The sequence below is a fragment of the Gracilinanus agilis genome, chromosome 1, assembly GCF_016433145.1.
Source record: "Gracilinanus agilis isolate LMUSP501 chromosome 1, AgileGrace, whole genome shotgun sequence".
NCBI lineage: Eukaryota > Metazoa > Chordata > Mammalia > Didelphimorphia > Didelphidae > Gracilinanus > Gracilinanus agilis.
In genome coordinates this window covers 333,251,821-333,272,619 of record NC_058130.1, presented here as the reverse complement: position 1 = coordinate 333,272,619, position 20,799 = coordinate 333,251,821, and the positions used below count along the sequence as shown (strand labels likewise).

Sequence of the window (20,799 nt, the reverse complement as noted above, 5' to 3'; positions counted from 1 at the left end):
CTTATAACTTTTGGAATCCACTTTACTTCTTTCCCCTTTAGAAAACTGGGACATTTGCTAATCTCCAGTCTTCTGTCACCTCTGTAAATGGCAAAAGAAAGGCCCATAGTTTTTCTTCTGTTAGGTCCTACTGGCTAAATTCTCCTGTGACCTAGGTCTAGGTTGTGTTTCAGGATTCCAGTTCTGAAAAATTCATTTAAACTTTAACTCTCAGCAACTTACCTAACTTAAAGTGTCAGTTTTTTCACAGTGAAATTGCATAGTGAAATAAAGATGGTTTTTTGTAGGACTTAAAGAATTTGGATCTAATTATCTACATTGTGATAATAATACTTTTATTTATGTCACATTGACAGTTTGCAATTCACTTTTCTCACTGTAGCCATGTGAAGTAAGTAGCAGTTGAAATAGAATTGATTTTAAATAATAGCTCAAGTAAAACCATAGTTGAGGCTCAGGTCATGACTTACCCAGAATAACAAAGCTAATAATTTTCAGATCTAGGACTATAACCCAAGTATTCTTCTATTATACCAGTTGGTTGGTTGAGAGCCTTAAGTGAAATACTGGATGTGAACAAATTTTCCTGCCACTAAGATAAGGTGTTATTATCTCTCAATTATATATTTTTAGATATACAAAAAAAACCTGTCACCTTGCACTTTATCAGCTAGAATAAAACTAGCATGTCTGACATCCTTCAATTCAAATCTTCAATTTAATAACCATACTGTTAACCTCAGTATAAATACAGTTTTAAAGAATCTTCATAAAAGTACAATGTTAAACTTCTTTTTAATGACTTTTAGCTAAGTGAAATAGAATTAGGAGTTAAAATGAAACCTTTTATCTAAGTTTCTTACAAGTTCGAAGCAAATATTTTCAGAAGTCTCTGAGAAATGGGAACTCACTTCCCTAAGGGAGAGGTTGGCATAGTATGTAGAGTGTGATACATAAGTCAGGAACACTTTTGCCATTATTCCTCTGACACTTGACTGTGTAAGCATGGGCAAGTCCTTTAACCTCCCTGAGTCAGAGTTTCTTCATTAGTAAAATGGGAATAATAATAATAATAACACCTCTAGTATCTGCCTCAAAGAGTAGTGGTGATCAGATGAAATAATGCATGTTAAAAGTATTTTCCAAACTTTATAGAGTGCCAAAGTAGTATCAATTACTATTATTATTCCCTTTTTTTGATTTTGATTTTGCCATAAACTATATCTTTATTTTGAGTTTTATTTTTTTATATTTATTTCATTTTATTGATTAATTATGAAAAATTTTCCATGGTTACCATGATTCATATTCTTTCCCTCCTCTCCTTCCCACCCCTCTCCCATAGCCAGTGCACAATTCCACTGGGTTTTACATGTGTTATTGATCAAGACTTATTTCCATATTATTCCATATTTGCATTAAGTTTGTTTTGAGTCTATACATCCCCAATCATATCCTCATTGTACCATGTAATCAAGCAGTTGTTTTTCTTCCATGTTTCTGCTTCCACAGTTCTTTCTCTGGATGTGGGTAGTGTTCTTTCTCAATAGTCCTTCAGAATTGTCCTGGATCATTGAATTGCTGCTAGTAGAGAAGTCCTTTACTATCACTTGTGCCACAATGTACTCGTCTCTGTGTATAATGTTCTCCTGGTTCTGCTCCTTTCACTCTGCATCAATTCCTGGAGGTCTTTCTAGTTCATGTGGAATTCCTCCAGTTCAGTATTTCTTTTAGCAAAATAGTATTCCATCATCAACAGATACCACAATTTGTTTAGCCATTCCCCAGTTGAAGGGCATCCCTTCATGAAAAGCTAACCTTCAGATATTCTTTTTCAAATCTGGGTTGGGTTAGATTTAGGCCCTTCTAGATTTAGAACTCTTATGATTCTGAAACTTTTCCTAAAATTGAATTGAAATTTATGTATCTGATCTTCTACCCATTCCTGGGTCTAATCCAATTTTTACTTGACAGTCTTTCATATTTCTGAGAATAACTGTTACCAATTTATTTTGAGACTTTTACCTTCTGTCTTAGAATCAATACTGGTTTTAATAATATTGGTTTTAACAGAAGAGTGGTAAGGGGTAGGCAATGAGTGTTAAGTGACTTGCCCAGAGTCACAGAACTAGGAAGTGTCTGAGGCCAGATTTAAACTCAGAACCTCCCATCTCCAGGGCTGACCCTCTATCCACTGAGCCACCCAGCTGCTTTTGAACATTTATTTAAGTAGCTGCTATGTGCCAGGCATGATACTAAATGCTGGATGTGCAGAGCAAGATAAGGACCTTTTAGCCTACCTTATCTCCCCCCAAGTTTTCCCTTTTATAGGCTAAACATGCCAAACAAATTCCTTCAATAAGTTTTTGTCTGACATGATAAGTCCTCTTATTATCTCAGTTGCTTTTCTTTCTGGGATTACTTGAACCTGTCAAAAAATGGTGCTCAGAACTGTTATGGGCGGTATGGTGATACTGGGCAGGGACTAGTAGAGAATGACCGGAGGTCCTTTGATGGTATAACGACCTGAGCTGAGTGAAGGTGGAAGCCTAGATGCACCACGTCCCACAAAGTATTTGAAGCTCAGCTAATTATCACTTCCCACCTAACAGTGCCTAGGACTAAGTGATCAAGTGAGAAGCTGTGAACTGAATTGCACAGTTTCTCTGACTGCTTATGCTGGGTTTAGCTTGATGGATAAAGCTATATGAATAAGTGGACAACACCAATGACTTCGATTTGAATTTGCTAAGCAATCCCTTTCCCTCAGATCCAAGGATATAAAGTATGATCCTTAGGACAATAAAGAGATTCATCTAAGTAAGCTTTTAAGATTTAATTGTAACAAACTTAGGGAAAGGATCAGGGTTAAGGAAAGAGGCGTTGGGAAAAAACTCCACTAGGCTACTGATGATCAGGTTGTCAATCACAGGGCAATCAGGTTGAGACTGTCTGCTGGAGAGGTTTCCTATCCGTGGCACTATGGCCAGGCCAAGCACCTTTGGCCTTAACCAGCTTAATTGAGTGATGATATTGAACTTCCTTGATGTTCAAATGATTAGTATACAAAATAACTTTGTCCAGAAGTTGAGGATGTGAGAACTGTTGGAACAGGGTGCAGGTAATCTAAGTAGGTTTGGTTGGTCTAACCACCCAGCTGGCCAGATCCCCTTTTCAGGAATGAGAAAGAGTTTTGTTCCAGTTACTCTCTTTTATAGTCCTGGTAGTAACTGCTTTTTGCCCTCTGATTCATGGCATTTGGGTGGTTCTAAATTCTAAAACTGTTGGGTGTCACTCATCCTGTTCTCCATTTTGCTTAGCAGAAATTGATGTTACAGAACTGAACATAATTCATGTGTGGTCTGATCAGGGCAAGATTCAGTGAAACTGTTACCTTCCTTGTTCTGGAGGCTATATTTCTATTAATACGCTTACAATTTTATTTATAATTTTTATTTACTTTGTCTCATTTTTGACTCATATTGAATTTGTAGTCTATCAAACCAAATCTCATTTGCATGAACTGCTGCTTGCCACATCTCATCCAACTTATGATCATGAGTTGATTTTTTTAATGCCAAAATAGCAGATGTTACTTTTATTCCTATTCAGTTTCATCCCATTTGATTTAACCTGTTGTTACACTCTAGTAAGATCTTCTTATTTCCCAGTTATTTAGAGAAGAAATGTAAATGGTGTAGTAGGTAGAGTACTGGACTTGGAGTTAGTAATAACCATGTTTGAAACCTGCCTCAGATATTTATTAGCTCATGTGATCCTGGACAAGACATCTTAACCTTTTTGGACTTTTAGTTTCCTCATCTGTAGAATGAGAGAGTTAGATTTGGTGTCTTGGGTCCTTTCTGGGTTTAAATCTATAGTCTATGAAACTAAGAGGTGGTTTTGCAAGTTTAGTATAGTGCCTAGCACATAATAGATGCTTAATAAATGTTTGCTTATTAATTGATTAATTCTGGATAAAAAAAATTGGAAAACTGAAAAATACTTGTTAAAAGTTTGCAACATACTATAAAGAATAGTTGGAAGAGGGTATCTAGTTGGCTTAGTAATAGGGCCAGGCCTAGAGATAGGAGGCCTTGTATTTAAACTTGGCCTTAGACACTCCTAGTTTTGTGACCCTGGGCAAGTCACTTAACTCCCATTGCCTAGTACTTATTGTTCTTTTGCCTTAAAACCAATACACAGTACTGATTCTAAGCTGGATGGTAAGAGTTTTTAAAAAAAGTATTCAAAAAGGCCTTTTATGTCAAAAACTTTATCGTTATTCCATTATAATCTGTTTCTAATTTTAGCACCATTTGCAAATATAACTTTTTAATAAGCTGCCCTGAAATACCCTTAAATAATAAAGTTTACTTGTTATAAGTAGTCAATTGATTAAGGCAAAAGGAAGTTCTCTATCTTTGCTTTCAGGATGAAATCTTGTGTGTGCTTCCTTTGCTAATGTCATAGAAACAATTTAACTTGTAGGTTGACTGTTATTTTCTTAGGGTAGTGGTTCCCAACCGCTTTTATTTTGAAAATCCCTTTTAGCAACACCAAAAAAAAAAAGTGTCTTGAATCCCCTGGGTAACTTGATATACTATAATAATCTTTTAGATTTTTTTCATTAAATGCTTATAATAACTACAATGATCTCTCCTGTCCCCAAAAGCTCCAAATTAAAATTTATATTACATAATAACATAAACTTTTATTCTACAAATAATTATGAAAGCTCTAAATATAAAATTATAATAGTAATTATAAAATAATTATGAATATTTTATATGAATTCTATAAGAATTTTAAATAATCCAGCAAGACTTCATATTAAATGTCTTCCTTTTGAATGTTGAATATATAACATTTTGAATGAAATAAGTTACAGTTTGTAAGATACTTAACAATATAATAATCATATGTAAAGTTAATTTTGATGATGGCCTTTTTTTGATCAAAGTTTGCTTTATATGGCTCAATGCCAGACAAACACAGCTTTAAATTTGGTTCTCCATCAAGTTTATTTCTGTATTTTGATTTAAAACAATAATAAAGTAAAAATACTGTCTCACACAAATGCATGGTAGAAAATGGTTGGAGAATTTTACAAGCTTTCTTACTGAGAGGTGAAAATTCACTAAAAATTTTTTAACCCTCTAAACAATTAACATACTTTTCAATTGGCTAATTACAAGCACTATATTAAATGATAAACATCTTTAAAATCAATTGCATTTGTTGTTTGATTTTTAAACAATATTTGTAAATAAACTAACCTTTAAAGTAAAGAATCTCATCAGATGGGCCTCTCTTCGCTTCTACCACTGGCACACTGGCTACATTCTGTTAGAAACTACTGATTGACTGACCAATGTTGCCAACTAGTACAACTAGTTGCCAACTAGTACAAAAATCTGCCATGTAGAAGAACAACATAAGCAGAGTATGTGTTTAAATTGGAACACTGCCTTAATAATCTAGTGAGAAGCAATGTAAAGTTTGTTTCATTAGGACATCTGTGATGGTTTCAAGATGGCTTGTTAATGCCCAGCAATTGTAATTTGTTGCAAACTATTTGTAAATTGTTTTCAAACCATCTTGACATTTATAGCAAAAGAATACAAAGATTTGTAACATTTTGATTTTATGATTATTCAGCTGATGAGGTGCTATTATGGGGTAAAAGAGAGGAGTAAGGAAGTTTCTTTGGTTTAACTCAGGAAATAAACAAGGGTATATGCATGCATCTGACTGTCCATTGGCAATCAGTTCATGCTTTCATGTTGAGCCCTTGTGGCAGTTCGAAAACAACTTGATGACAGGTTGAGAAATTGCAAGAACCTGCTTTCAGCTTGGTCAAATGTGTTCAGAGTTTGCTATAATCACTAGATGTACACCAAAATCATTGTGTTCATGATTATTATTATGTTTTTTTTTTTCAATCCTTACCTTCTGTCTTATAATCAAATCCAGAAACTTAGTGGATTCCAAGGCAAAAGAGCAGTAAGGGTTAGGCAATGGGGGTTAAATGACTTGTCCAGAGTCACACAGCTAGGAAGTGTTTGAGATCACATTTGAATCCAGGACCTCCCATCTCTATGCCTGACTATCCATTGAACCACCTGGTTGTCCCAATTGTTATTGTTTTGAATCCCTGAAGTAATAAAACTACAAAGCTCCAAACATGCACATAGTTGTTAAAGATATATCAGTAACAGAACTGGGTAATTATATGCTCCTTAGAAACCCTTAAATAATTTTAGTGCAGGCTCCTTGTACTGTTATTGTGAATCCACTAGGGATTTCTGAACCACTGCCTTGGGTTATAGGATGAGAGGGTTGGACTAATTGATTTCCAAGATCTCTTCTAGCTTAAAAATGTGTTTAAAAAATTAGAAAGGCTGCCATTTGTAATGCCCCGTGTAAAATTCTCCTTAATTCTTTGTCTTGCATGGAGAGTATAAAGAGAGAGTTTGGGGAATAAGAGGAATGGAGAAGGCATGTTACTACTGCCATCTTATTGTGTTGGGGGTATCTCTCCTTCTGTTTCTGAGCTGATTCATTTTAACCTACATTCATACTGGTAAGCCTAGCGTGTTTTCTAGGAATACTAATCAGCCTTGGGTGGCCATGTTGCTATAACTCACTCTCAAGATTCTGTGAGTTACCTAGTATGGGAGAAATCCATGTTTATTCTCACAAATGTAGCCTCTCAGCCTCTCTGCTTCTTATCTACACAAATCAGTTAGAAGGACAGACTAAGCTATTTTCTTTTGAATATTTTGTTTTTTTTAATCAGTCAAGCTCTAACTTCTCCTGTCTACCTTCCCTACCCTGACTCCCTCACTCCATTTGAGATCATTAGAAAATAGGATCCATTACAAACATGTAAAGTCAGCCAATACAAATTTTCAGATTGGTCATAACTAAAAAAAAATTTTTTTTTCTCATTCTGCATTTGAAATTCTTCACCTTTTTGTCAGGAGATAGATAACTGGTTTCATCATTAATCCTCTGGAATCCTGGTTGTTTATTTCACTTTGAAAAGTTCACCACAGGGGTAGCTAGATGGCACAGTGGATAGAGTACCATGCCTGGAGTCAGGAGGATCTGGGTTCAAATATGACCTCAGATACTTACTAGCAATGTGACCCTGAGCAAGTCACTTAATCCCTAGCCCTTGCCCTTCTGTCTTAGAGCAGTTACAAAGACAGAAAGTAAGGATTAAAAAAAAAGTTCAGCACAATAATGATCTGTCACATTTATATACCATAATTAATTGTTCATTTCCCAGTTGATGGGTATCCTCTTAAATTTCTACCTTTTGCCAACTCAAACAGAGTTATAAATATTTTAGAGTTTGTTTTGCTTATGTGGAAAGGATACTTGAAAAAGGCAACCTAGACAGGCCTTTGAAGATTTCTGCATACCCCCAGGCTGTAGATGGTGCTGGAGTTCAAGAAGTCTTTCTCTGTGCTAGCTAAGCCCTTCACTTTAGAGTCCAGGAATTCCCTTTTCTCTAATTAGCTTACACCTCACTCCCCACCTTGTACTCTTCCTTTCAGAGACTCTGGCCTCCTGCCTGTTCCAAAAAATACTCCCATTTTCCCACTCCAGGTATTTTCTCTGGCTGTTCGTCATGCCTGGAACACATTTCCTTCTTATCCTCATTTACAGTCATCCCTGGCTTCCTTTGAGTTCCAGTTATAATCTCATCTTAGATAGCAAACCTTCCCTCATCCCTCCTAACTTTAGTATCTTTCCTCTTCATTATTTCATATTCAACTTATTCATAGTTTTTTTACATATTTGTTTGCTTATTGTCTCCTTAAGACTATATACTCCTTGAGGTCTTTTGCCTCTTTTTGTATCTCCAGCACTTAGGAGAGTTTCTGGTTTAGAGCTTTTATTTAATTACATCAGCTTTCCTCATCAACAGCAATGACTCTGGTCATCTGGTCTCAGCTTCCTTCAGTCTATTAGTTCCAATGGCTTGTTGGCACCACAGGTTGCTGGGTTCTATCTTATAATGCCTTAGTATCCATAAACCACTTTTCTTGTTGACCTCTAACCTCTCTTGTACTCAGCTTTTTATTGATCTTCTGATCCAACCGTTAATGCCTCAAATAAGGACTTCCCTATTGGTAAGGACTATATATTTTTTCTTTTCTTTTCCTTTTTAAAAGTTCATTCAATTAATTAATTAAGAATATTTTTCTATAGTTACATGAAGTATATTCTTTTCCTCCCTCCTCTCACCCCCCTCTGTAGCCAACGAGCAATTCCACTGGGTTTTACATGTGGTATTGATCAAGACCTTTTCTATATTATTCCATATTTGCATTAAATTGTTCTTTTAGAGTCTACATCCCCAATCACATCCTAATCGAACCATGTGATCAAGCATTTGTTTTTCTTCTGTGTTTCTGCTTCCACAGTTCTTTCTCTGGATGTGGATAGCATTCTTTCTAATAGGTCCCTCATAGTTGTCCTGGATCATTGCATTGCTGCTAGTGGAGAAGTCCATTACATTGGATTGTACCACAGTGTATCAGTCTCTGTATATAATGTTCTCCTAGTTCTGCTCCTTTCACTCTACATCAATTTCTGGAGGTCTTTCCAGTTCTGATAGAAATTCTTTAGTTCATTATTCCTTTCAGCAGAATAGTGTTCCATTTTCATCAGATACCACCATTTGTTTAGCTATTCCTCAATTGATGGACACCCCGTCATTTTCCAATTTTTGCCACCACAAAGAGCACAGATATAAATATTTTTATAAGAGTCTTTTTCCTTATTATCTCTTTGGGGTATAAACCCAGACGTGGTATGTCTGCATCAAAGGGCAGGCAATTTTTTAACCCCCCTTTAGGCATAGTCGGTAAAGACTATATTAACCTAAGTCAAGGAAACCTTAAATCTACATTTTTGTCAGATATGATGGTGGACAAGTCCATATACAACATGACTACTGTATATGGTCTACATAGTCTACAAATGGTTCTTTGATTAAAAATTACTCAGCAATAACTTTCAATAGTCCAAATATCATCATATGCACATTAGTTGCTTAGAAACAACGCACAGACATGATTTCTATTATCAATCAGTGTAGCATCTTTCTCCTCCAAAAGGCTGCTCTCTCTCAGGTCCATTTAAAACATTTATCTGAGGGGCTACTTTTCTTTTAGGTTCTCTCAGCACAGTGTCTGTTTCTTTTGGATCTTCTCTGTGTTTTGCATAAAACTTCCCTATTATACCCCTTTCAGCAAATGAAATACCCAAATGAGAAAGGGGTAGTGCCTTACAGCATTATTTCAGCAGGCTCTCTGTGGTAGTATGAAGCATTCCTATGTTTACTAATGGACTTAATCTATGTTTGAGTGTTACTGTTTGGATTTGGTTAGTACACTAAAAAAAAAAAAAGGCTTGTGAACATGTACAAAGAAATAATATAGTGATACAAGAAAGGTTTAATGTAACAGTTCAGTGTTGGGGATTATGTAACATCATAGAGTGCTCAGGGAAGAGTGGTAGCTGCTGTTTTTCCTCAAGGGAAGTTAGAATGTTACATAACGATTCTGTGGCTTTGTCACTTAAGAATATATCTCAGGATCTACAAGAAAGGTTCACTAGATTTTTGTTGAAGAGCATGTTAAAATAATCTTTTCATCAAGTCCTTATAAGATAATAGCTAGTAAAATTAACCTATTACTCAGTCAGCATGCAAATAGAGGGCCTGTTTTAGAATATTATAGCCCCTACACGATGCCCAAGGGGACACAATAGGAGCTAAAAAAATGTTTGTTGACTATCTTTTTGCTTTACACATTCCCTTTGGTCACTAAATAAAAATAGGAATTTTTCCTTGTTTTCCAGAGAAGTTTGCACTAGAATTTGTGTCAAACACATTTGTTCAGAAAATTATGAGCCATCAAGTTGACATGAAATATTTCTAAACCACGTATTTGAATTGACACTTAAAATTTATTTGTATTTTTATGCTATACCATCATCTTTGGAAGAATTCTTTATATGGTAGCTTCTTAAAAAAAACCCAAAAAACCCTTACCTTCAGTCTTAGAATCAGTACTGTGTATTAGTTCTAAGGCAGAAGATCAGTAAGGGCTAGGCAGTGGGGATTAAGTGACTTGCCCAGGGTCACACAGCTAGGAAGTGTCTGAGGTCAGATTTGCACCTAGGACCTCCTGTCTCTAGACCTGGCTTTCAATTCACTGAGGCACCCAGCTGCCCCCATATTAACTTTAAAAAAAAAAACCAAAAACAAACAACCAAAACAACTCTTACCTTCTGTCTTAGAATTAGTACTAAGTATCAGTTCCACAGTAAAAGAGTGGTAAGGGCTCAGGTTAAGTGATTTGCCCAGGGTCACACATTTAAGTTTCTTAGAGCAGATTTACACCCAGGCTCCTGACTCTTTATCCACTGAGCCGCCTAGCTACCTAATATTCTCTCTTTCTTTTTCTGTACCAAGAGCCACCTCTTAAAACAAAGAATAAACTAGATGGGGAGGAAAAACCCACTTCAGAAAAACTTAATATATTGAAAAAAAATTGACACCAAATGCAGTGTTCCATGCCCATAATCTGCCATCTCTGTAAAGGACTGAGTGGAGATGCCATCTCATTCTCCTTTTTCGGGCCAACCTTGGTCATTGTAATTTTGCAGAAAATATCTGTTTCTCTTGCTCGTTGTTCTGCTTTCCATTTTCATGATGGTAGTTATTGTGTATACTTTTTTTCCTGGTTCCACTTTACTTTTTATCAGTTTGTATAAATTAGTAAGTTTATATAAGTCATTAACAAGCACTTATTAGATGTTAAACATTGTGATAAGTGCTGGGGATACAAATATGTGCAAAAAAGGAGGATAATCTCTTCTCTCAAGGAGCTTTGATTCTAATAGGGTATGGTGCCACATAAAAGGGACCCGAAAAGAGGGAGAGGGAAAAAGTGCCCATATAGAGACATGGTAGTTAAGTCAGGATAGGTGGCCTTGTTCCTTCCTCAAAATGGAGGGTCTGGGAGGGACTCGTCAGTGACGTGAGAGAAAGGGACCATCAGAACAAAGGAATGCTTCAGAGTTGAAGGCAGCATGGGAGAAGAGATCAGTCTTCCTATGCACTTTGGTATCATCATATTTATTGTTTCTCCAGAACTGTAAATATTTAGTTATTTTTCCATAGCACAATTTGTGTAGCTCTTACCCAGTTGGTAGACAGATATCTTCTTTGTTTCCAGTTCTTTGTTACTTTAAAAAAAATACCACTAGAAATATTTTGGTGTATGTGGAGCCTTTGATTTTGTCATTGACCTCTTTGGATGTATATTTGGCTCTCTAACCACCAAAAAAACTTTATTTTATTTTTGTTATATATATATTTTGCATAATCATAGAAACCCTTGACTAGATGGGACCTTGATGTAGTCTGTAACTGGTATTATAAAGGAGCTTTGCAGAAAGATTAAATCAACAGTCTAAAGCTTAAAAACAATAAGCCCTTTTATTCAGAAAACTATGTAGCTTCATTGGAAACACCCAAGGCTGAGAGTGAATGGGAGAGGAAGGAGCAATAAAGAGAAGGACACTAGGGAAGTATTTCTTCCCTAACTTAGGGGAGCATCTGATATCAAAACAGAATATGAAAAGTTAGGTAAGAGATACAAGCAAAGAAGTTTCTAGAACCTACACCAGACAATTTTCAGGCTTTGGCAAGAAGAGAAGGAAACCCCCGTTCTTGAAATTCAGTTTTCACTCAGTGCATAGAGGAAGGTCAGAGTTGCTGAAGAGGGCCAGGTGTTTTATAGGAAGGAAGTGTCATCTTTCTTTTGACTGATTGGTTTCTCATCTTTGAGACAAGGAGTTGCTAACAGACTTTGCTTGGGAGATGAAGTTTCTAGCTTGGAATGTGCCAAAATTCCACAAGAAGGAGAGTCCTAGGTAGATGGAATGAATAGAGTAGAGGCAGACTAGGCAAACTACAATAGTTTTCTAAAAGACTTTTATATCTTCATTCTAATTACCTGATATAACCTTTCTAATAGCCTGTAGATGCAGTTTATTATTTTTGAGTATTATATGGCAGATGTTAATATCCTTTATTCAGAGACTTTTGGGGAAAAATTTAAAGATTTCATAATTTCTGGGATTTTAAGGAACCCATTTCAAAGTTTATCGTCCTTTATGATCAAGCAGTTCTTTATATCAGACATACTGCTGCATTTCAGGCTGCTTCTTTCTGTGTTTCCTTTAGTTAGAGATGGCTAAAGATTTTTTCTTCTCTTCCCTCTCTTTACATTTGTCCATTATTAAATGGCCTTAGTGTTAGCTCCAAACTAGATGATCCTAGTTCTTTTAGCCTTTCTCTTCTGGTCTTATTTTACAGTGATAAAAGGTTTTCATGAATTTTGTTTTCCTCATGGTTGACATATCAAAACATTCTAAGTATGAAGTCATGGAACTTAGCAAAATGGTTTTGTATTAAAAACATTTTTAATTACATGTTTATAGTGTGCAAGGTACAACAGTAAGTGATGCACACTGTGAAAAGTGCCATGAGAGGACAAAATCAATGGACAATCCAAGTCTTACTCTTCATCATCTTGCTGGAAAGGAAGACTATGTATATGAAGTAACTAGACACTGTAAACAAAAGAAGTGTAATACAGTGATATAGTGTGAGGATATGTTGATAAATGAGCCTCTAGGAATTATTTTGTAGTTAGGTCCAGGTTTAAGAAATAAGCACTCTCTACTTTGTAATACAGTGTGAAACAGAGCTGAATGCAATCTCAGGTGTATGTCACAATAGTACCTCTGCTCAGGTTCATTTTGCTTTCATTAGGTTTGAAGATTAGTAGGGCCTACCCTAAGGAAAACTGTTAAAAATAAGTTTGTCTTCTGGATCCTCTACCTCTCCCTTCTCTGTTCTTTTTTCTCCTTGAATGTTCCCTACTTTTCCCAGGGGACACCAATCCCAATATTCTGCACTTGGTCACTTGCTGAAAGCTTTTTCTTCTCTTTTTTCCCCTCCATCTCACATCCCTCTGACATCATCCTTATGCAAAATCCTCTCCTTCAGCCTCTGATGAAGAGATAGCTCTTTTCCTTCTTAAGGCCAAGGCTTTGCCATGTCTCCTTGATACAGTCCCCTCCCATCTTCTTTAACAGAATTCTCCTCCTATCATTCTCACTCTGAATATTCCATATGTCCCTCCCAATCTGCTGGCTCCTTTTCTACTGCCTTCCCTCATTCTTAGTCCTTCCCTTGATTCTACCAACCTCACTCTTCTATTTTCAGCTGAACTCTGAAAAAGGAGCTTCTGTTTCCTGTCTTCTCACTCCAAGTCCTCTGCAATCTGGCTTTCAGCTTCTTGCAGCGACCTAAAACAGTTCTCTCCAAAGTTATCAGTGATCTTGTATTTGCCATTTTTAGGATGTTTTCTCAATCTTCATCCTTTCTGTCATCTAAGTGTTGTCATCCACATTTTACAGATGAGAAAACTGGGTTTCTCAGAGAGAGGAAGTGAGTTGCCTTTAGTCTCTCATCATGTATGAGTCTGGAGTGGGATATCCACTTGAATTTCTTGACTCTCGAGTTCTGTTCTTTTCCCACGCTCACAGCTGTCTGGAATGCCAAATGTAACGTCAAGTTTCTTAACTCTCTTTAGTTCTAAGAGCACTAAAAATTTCGGATAATTTTTCTTAATGTTTCAGAGTTGAAGTTTTCATTGCCTCTCTTTATCTTGATCTCTAGAGCAACCAATAAATAAAGAGTATCAATCAACTTTATCTATTTGACTGAAATTGCCCTCTCAGGCTACATTTTCAAGCTGTGAATTTCTTTTCTCAGGCTGCCAAAACTGGGCCTGCAAACAGTTGGCCATTCCTTTTTAAAAAATGCAGGAATGCTAAGTTCTTGTTGGATAAAATTGTTGGCATGATATTGTTCATTATAACTCCAATGTTGCTAAATAGACTTTCATTTGAAAGATATGTAGATTTAAATTTACCACACAGACCTCCTTAATTAAGAATTACAGGGAAATAACAGATATGAGATTTCATAACTCTAACCAATTTGTGAAAAACATTTGTATGTGAATGTTTAATATACAAATTACAAAACTGTGAATTTAACATTCTTGCAAGGCTTCCATGAAAGCCTAAAAGAATTAGTTGGAAAACTGACAAGTCCATTTTCATCAAATTTAATGGGTTTCTAAATCCTTATCTGCTTATCAAACAAAACATTAATTAGAACAGTAATTGAGGAACCCAGCTGTCTCCTGTGTTCTCTTTAGGAACTTGTATTAAAAACATTGTGGAGCTCATGTAAGGTCATTGTTTTTTGAGTTGCTAAATAATTTCACTGGTTTTTTGGAAATTGAGGTATTAAAGATAATTCATAGGAAAAGGAAGTTAGTGGAAAGCTTTACAGTAGTTTTCTGTACCTGCCTCTTTCCAGCTACACAGAAAGCTACAGAAGGGAGAAAACCTTCCCTTTAATATCTCACATTTTCCTTTTAAATCAGTTTATACCCATTTGGAGGTGAGAATTGCTTCCCAGAAGTGCAGCCTTTACTCTCAGTGCAATAAATTCAACAGAGAGCCTTCAGCTCTGACTAATGAAAGACTTGGAAATGTCCCTAAATTGGACAAGAGATTTGGGTTTGCATGGGGAGGGATCTGGGGATAGCACTGTGTTAGGTTAGCATAGTATTGTGCACACCTTTGCAGAAGAATTTTTTAAAAATGTTTATTAACTTAATTTTTTTTCAATTCTATGTAGAACCAGTTTTTGACTATTGTCATCTTACATTTTGTGATTCAGTTTCTCTCTCTCCTACCTGCCCAAGGCAGTAAATAAATAGTCTGACATAGGTTATACCAGTGCTGTTATGCAATACAGATTTCTATTAATTCATCTCATGAAAGAAAACACATATTGCACATACAAGAAAAAATTCATGAAAGAAATAAAGTGAAAAAAGAAATGGAACGATTTGTAATCAAGTTCCAATGGTTACTTTGGCTATGGATAGGATATGTCATCATGAGTCATAGGATAATTCTTTTTTCTTTCCTAAACCCTTAACTTCTGTCTTAGAATCAGTACTAAATATCAATTCCCAGGCAGGAGAGCAGTAAAGGGTAGGCAATGGGGGGGTTAAGTGGCTTGCCCAGGGTCACACAAGTAGGCAGTTTCTGAGGCCAGATTTGAACTCAGTAACTCCTGTCTCTAGGCCTTTCTCTATCCACTGAGCCTCACAAGCTGCCCTTCAGGATAATTCCTTATAAGTCTGATAAATAAAATATAAATTGGTCAGAAAATTACATAGTATGAATAAACTAAAATACTCCCTTTGGCCACTTCCATAGTATGCCTTATGCTCTTAGGCCATCCTCATTTCTCTCTCATTGGATCCTTGAACTCCACACAAATCACCCTGCTCTGATAGAGGAGATTTTGCCTTATCTTGTCAGGTCCAACCCCCTACTTCTTTTTCCAGCCAGATAACGAAGGGTAAGACTTTGATCTTCCACTGATTCTGTCTTCCCATAGCACCTTTCATAGTGTGCACCATTTAGTGTTGCACCTTGCACACTATAAATATGCAATAAAAATACTATTTTTTAGCACAAAACCATTTTGCTAAAGTGTAATCACCTCATAATCAAAAAATATATATAAAATAAGCACTTACTATATGCTTTATCTATTTTTAAAAATCTACTTAAAATAAAAATAATAGATAAATGTTTTTGAATATCAATTAAAAGCTAGTGGAATAAAGTAGAAAAATGTGTAAATTATAACAGTAATAACACATTTATAATTAATTTAACAAATATTGATTAAGTACCCATCATGTATTCACAGTGCTACCTTGTGGGACCATAGAGACAAAAACAGTTCCTTGCCCTTAAGAAATATATTTCCTATTTGGAGGGGAGGTGGTGCCACATGTAAGAAGATAAGATGGTGTGAGAAGGGAGAAAGGGCAGATTTAGAAAATTAGGGAAAATTTCAAGTAGGAGGTGGTACTGAGGTTAGAAGCCTTGAAGGAAACTTCACAGTTTCAAAGCACTTTTGCTTATAGTAACCACTTCCAGAAATTGAGTTTTTGGGAGATTAAGCCATTTGCCTATGGTTATGGAACTGGTGAATACCTAAGGCTGTATTTGCACCCAGGTCTCCTGATTCCAAGTCTAGTACTTTGTCTACAATGTCTTACTATCCCCCAGTTAGTATTTTTACAATAGTCTGTTAAATATTGAGGAATACTAATTTCTTTTTTTCTCCCCACTTGACTTGTATTATCTAGATTTCTTCACAATTAGAAATTTTCTTAGCATATTTTTGCTGCTTTGGGAAATGTCCTCATGTGATTGATTTCTGATCTAAAGGCAGCATCTTGATTCTTATTTAGAATCCAAATACCTGGTTACTTGTTATTTAGAGAGAATAGCACTGATATAATTCTGCCTTGTGGAGATTGAATATATCTTATAATTTTAACTGAAAATAAAGTAAACTTGTTTGGTATTTTGATAATAAACTATAGAAAATAATCTTTAAAATGTTATGTTTACCTTTATAAAATTCATTTAGTTCATGAAGTATCAGTGCACAAACTGGGAGAAGACCCTTTTGTTCATCCTGGTCAATGCAGATTATTGCCTGTGTGAACGTAACTGCTGGTTGTGTCATTGAGGTGCTCCAACATTAGGTGGCCCTCACTCTTTACTTGGTAAAACCTTTCACTATAAGGAAAAAAGCAGAGGGTTCTGATGTGACTACATTTCTTCTATGAAAGGTTGAACAAATTACATAGGTTTTTCTTTTTCAGGTAAATTTCCTTTGGAATAAGGTTACATTGGATTATTCCTGAACTAATCCTTAAATCTGTTGTTAAAACCTTAGTTTGATGGTTTGTTGGTTTAAAAGATCTGAAATACTTGATTATATCAGCACTGAATCTACACTGTTTTCAAAGAATACTTAATCTTCTTTACACCCAGTATTTTTGCTGGTTGGAATTTTGCTTTGTTTTGGAATGGTTATTACTGAATTACTGAAACGGCTTCTGAAATTCTGTTTTTACAACTAAGATTTTTCCGAATTTACTCTGTCAAGCCACAAAACACTTGTGACTTTATTTCCTTTCTTATGTGGTCACATTTTACAAATAGAGTATACTAGTGCCCCATTTATCTGGTGTTGTTGGGGAATGAAGCATTCTACACAAGTGTATTTATTGTCTGGATAAGTGAAGTTTATTCTTTCAAGCCTTTTGAAACTTCCACAGAATCAGAGAATTGGCATGAGTCTCAGCAGCCATTTAAGTCTAACTGGTTTCTGAAAGGATTGTTAAATATTCTCAGTGCAAAACTTTCTAAAGTGCATAGCACATTCTTCTGCCTTCTTAAGCAATATGCATTGAACATATTTTAACTTCTTAGAGTTATTCTTTTGAACCTCTTTTATCTTGTTCTTCTGTAATATGGTCCCTGAGTGGACCAGGCAGCTCCATGGTGCAATATGTATGTAGAAAATCCTGGGGTTTTCTTAGTGAAGACACTGTAATGGTTCACTATTTCCTTTACTAGCTCATTTGTCAGATGAGGAAACCAAGGCAAACAGGGTGAAGTGACTTGACAAGGGTCACACAGCTATTAAGTGTCTAAGGCCAGATTTGAACTCAGGAAGACGAGGCTTTTTAAAAAAAATTCAGAGATATTTATTTTTCCAATTACATGTAATAACAATTTTCAACATAGGTTTTCCAAAATTATAAGACCCAGATTGTCTCTCTTCTTCTCTCCCCTCTCCCCTTCTGGAGATGGTAAGCAATTTGATTTGGGTTATACATGTAGTACATACTTCCATGTTGGTCATTGAAATAGTCTTAAAAAACCAAAACCCCCAAATAAAACCATAAATAAAACTAATGTGCAAAATAGTATGTTTTGATCTGGATTCCAACTCCAAAAGTTATTTCTCTGGAGTTGGATAATATTCTTTGTGAGAAGTCCTTTAGAATTGTCCTGAATCATTGTATTGCTGAGAATAGCTAAAGTTGATCATTCCATGATAATGCTGTCACTGTGTATGTTTTCCTGGGTCTGCTTATTTCAGTCTGCATCAGTTCACATAGGTCTTTCCAGCTCTTTCTGAAATCATCCTGTTCATTATTTCTCATAGCACAATAGTATTATATCACCATTGTATACCACAATTTGTTCAGCCATTCCCCAATTGAGAGACATTCCTTTAGTTTCCAGTTCTTTGCCATCACAAAAAGATCTGCTATAAATATTTTTCTAAAAGTAGGTCCTTTCCCTTTTTTGATTTCTTTGGGATACAAACCTAGGAGTGGTTGGATTACAGGTTATACACAGTTTTATAGACTTTTGGGCATAGTTCCAAATCATCCTTCAGAAAGTTTGGATCAGTACACAACTCCACCAACAATGCATTAGTGTTACAATTTTGCCATGTCTTCTCCAACAGTTATCATTTTCCTTTACTGTCCTTTTGGCCAATCTGAGAAGAGTGAGATTGTGTCTCAGCATTGTTTTAATTTGCATTTCTCTAATCCAGAGTGTATCAGAACATTTTTTCATATGATTATTGATAGCTTTGATTTCTTCATCTGAAAATTACTTGTTTATAAAGAGGAGTCTCTCTGACTGTAGACCTAGCACTCCATTGTACCACCTCACTGCCCCTTACAAACCCTTTGCAAGTGAGATATGTTGGTTATTTGTCATCCTGCCAAATGTCCGTAGGCTGTTTTTCTCCTTTCTGTCTTATATAGTTCTCTTGTCTCCTCTCTGATGTTCCTTTTTGTTAGTGTGTGACATCATGCATTAACATCACTACTTAGCAATAGGGTCAATTTTTTCTGATTTTATCTAATGCCTTTTGTTGTCTAGTTGTAAGCCCAGGTTTGGCCCTGCTGCTCTTCTGGAGTAAAATGACCTTTGTGACAGCTATGCTGCCCAGGGGATGTTTTCACTTACTTTTTAGTGTTCTAGATATTTGAGGGATATATTTGATTCAAGAAACATTTAAGTGTTTACTGTGCTCAGGTCAGGGATACAGTGTCTTCAGGAGAAGCTAGATTTCTGGTAGCATAAAAAGATGGAAAGTATGTGAAAAGAAGAGATCGTGATGAAGGGGAATTTATTGATGTAGAGTTGAATTCTAAAGGACATTATTGGAAGGCAGGGAGAAATCTAAAATAGGAATAAACTGAATGGGGATAAGAGTATAGGGAGAGATAGCAGACAAAAGTCTTTCCTCCTGATGACAGTAATAGGGATTAGGAACCCAGGAGTTATGAATTTGATAATTGTAGCAGTGCAGAAGGACAAGGTGATTGGACTCCCCATCCTCCAGGATCTTGTGATGTTGTGGGGGCAACGTTTCTAATGTATAAGGATGTAACATCATTTGGCACAGTGTGTAGAGAACTGGACTTACGGTTAGGAAGTGTTTGAATCCTACCTCAGACCCTCATTAGGTTGTGTGACTAAGGCAATTCACTTAACTTCTTTGCCTCAGTTTCCCTGAATTCCAGATGGGAATAATAATAGTGCTTAGATCACAGGACTGTGAGGATCAGAATGAAAGGACATATGTAGGAGACCTGGAGACAGGGGGTCCTGGGGTTCAAATCTAGCCTCAAGACACTTCCTAGCTATGTAACCCTGGGCAAGTCACTTAACCTTCATTGCCTAGATTTTACTACTCTTCTGCCTTGGAACTAATATACAGTATTGATTTGAAGATGGAAGGTAGGGTGTTTTTTTTTAAAGGAACATATGTAAAGTATTTTGTAAACCACAAGATGCTCAATAATTTTCTTATGTTAATAGAATCATGTCTAGGACTAGGGAGACTATAGTTCTGCTCTACTCTTCTGGTCAGACCACCAAAATGCAAGAGACCTTTTAGTTCCAAGAATAAATTCTGTTATCCATTTCATTATCCCATTTTAATTTTCATTTATGAATCGAGAGTAATAGGTTACAGTGCCCAGTTGTGGGATGGGACAGGATAATGGCCTAGTTTAATACTTCCCTTTGATATTAGTTTAGAAATATTTCATAGGAGACTGTAGGGGAAAGAGTTAGCTACTGTGACCAAGCCACAGGAGAAGTCCAAAGCTGCTCTCTTGGGGAGAAGGCATAGCTGAGAGTGAAGTTCATCATTTCCCTCCTTCCTTGATTCCCCTATACCTTTTTCCCCCGAACCCTAAATTTAATTTATCCTTTAATAAACCCCTGATAGTTTGATACTTAGAGTCTGAAATAGTTACATTGAGAGGGGAGGTGACTGATCTTGTGGCTGAGGGGAAGACTTCATCTTGATGGGCAAAAGCTAACTTGAACTTAGGAGTGGGAGGAGGCTTGTCTCAACAGGGCTGGTTCTGAGGGTGGGATCCAACTCATTAGGGTCACAACTGATTCCCAACACCTTCCTTCAGCATCCCCACTGTAGCTTTGCCAGTTGGGAACCTTTTTGAGTTTATTCCCTCATAGGTCTTCCCTGGAGTGGGGGCGAGTGATTATCTGATCTGGCCCAATGAAAGCTAACTAGGGGGAGTCTACACACCTCCCCCCCCAACCATCACTACTCACCCCATACATTTGTTCTACAGAATGGTATTATTGTCTGTCTGAGTTACAGGAGATGTTGATCAGACTATATAATATAGTCTTATAGAATTGACTTTAGGGTTTGTCTTTAGAAGCCAGAGACCA

At 36.3% G+C, this 20,799-nt stretch overlaps 1 protein-coding gene across 1 annotated transcript in view; it reads left to right on the top strand.

The window, feature by feature from the left end:
• MSH3 (mutS homolog 3) overlaps positions 1 to 20,799 on the top strand; it is a 206,246-nt gene that overhangs the window by 37,973 nt on the left and 147,474 nt on the right. The gene's annotated exons all lie outside the window — the stretch shown is intronic.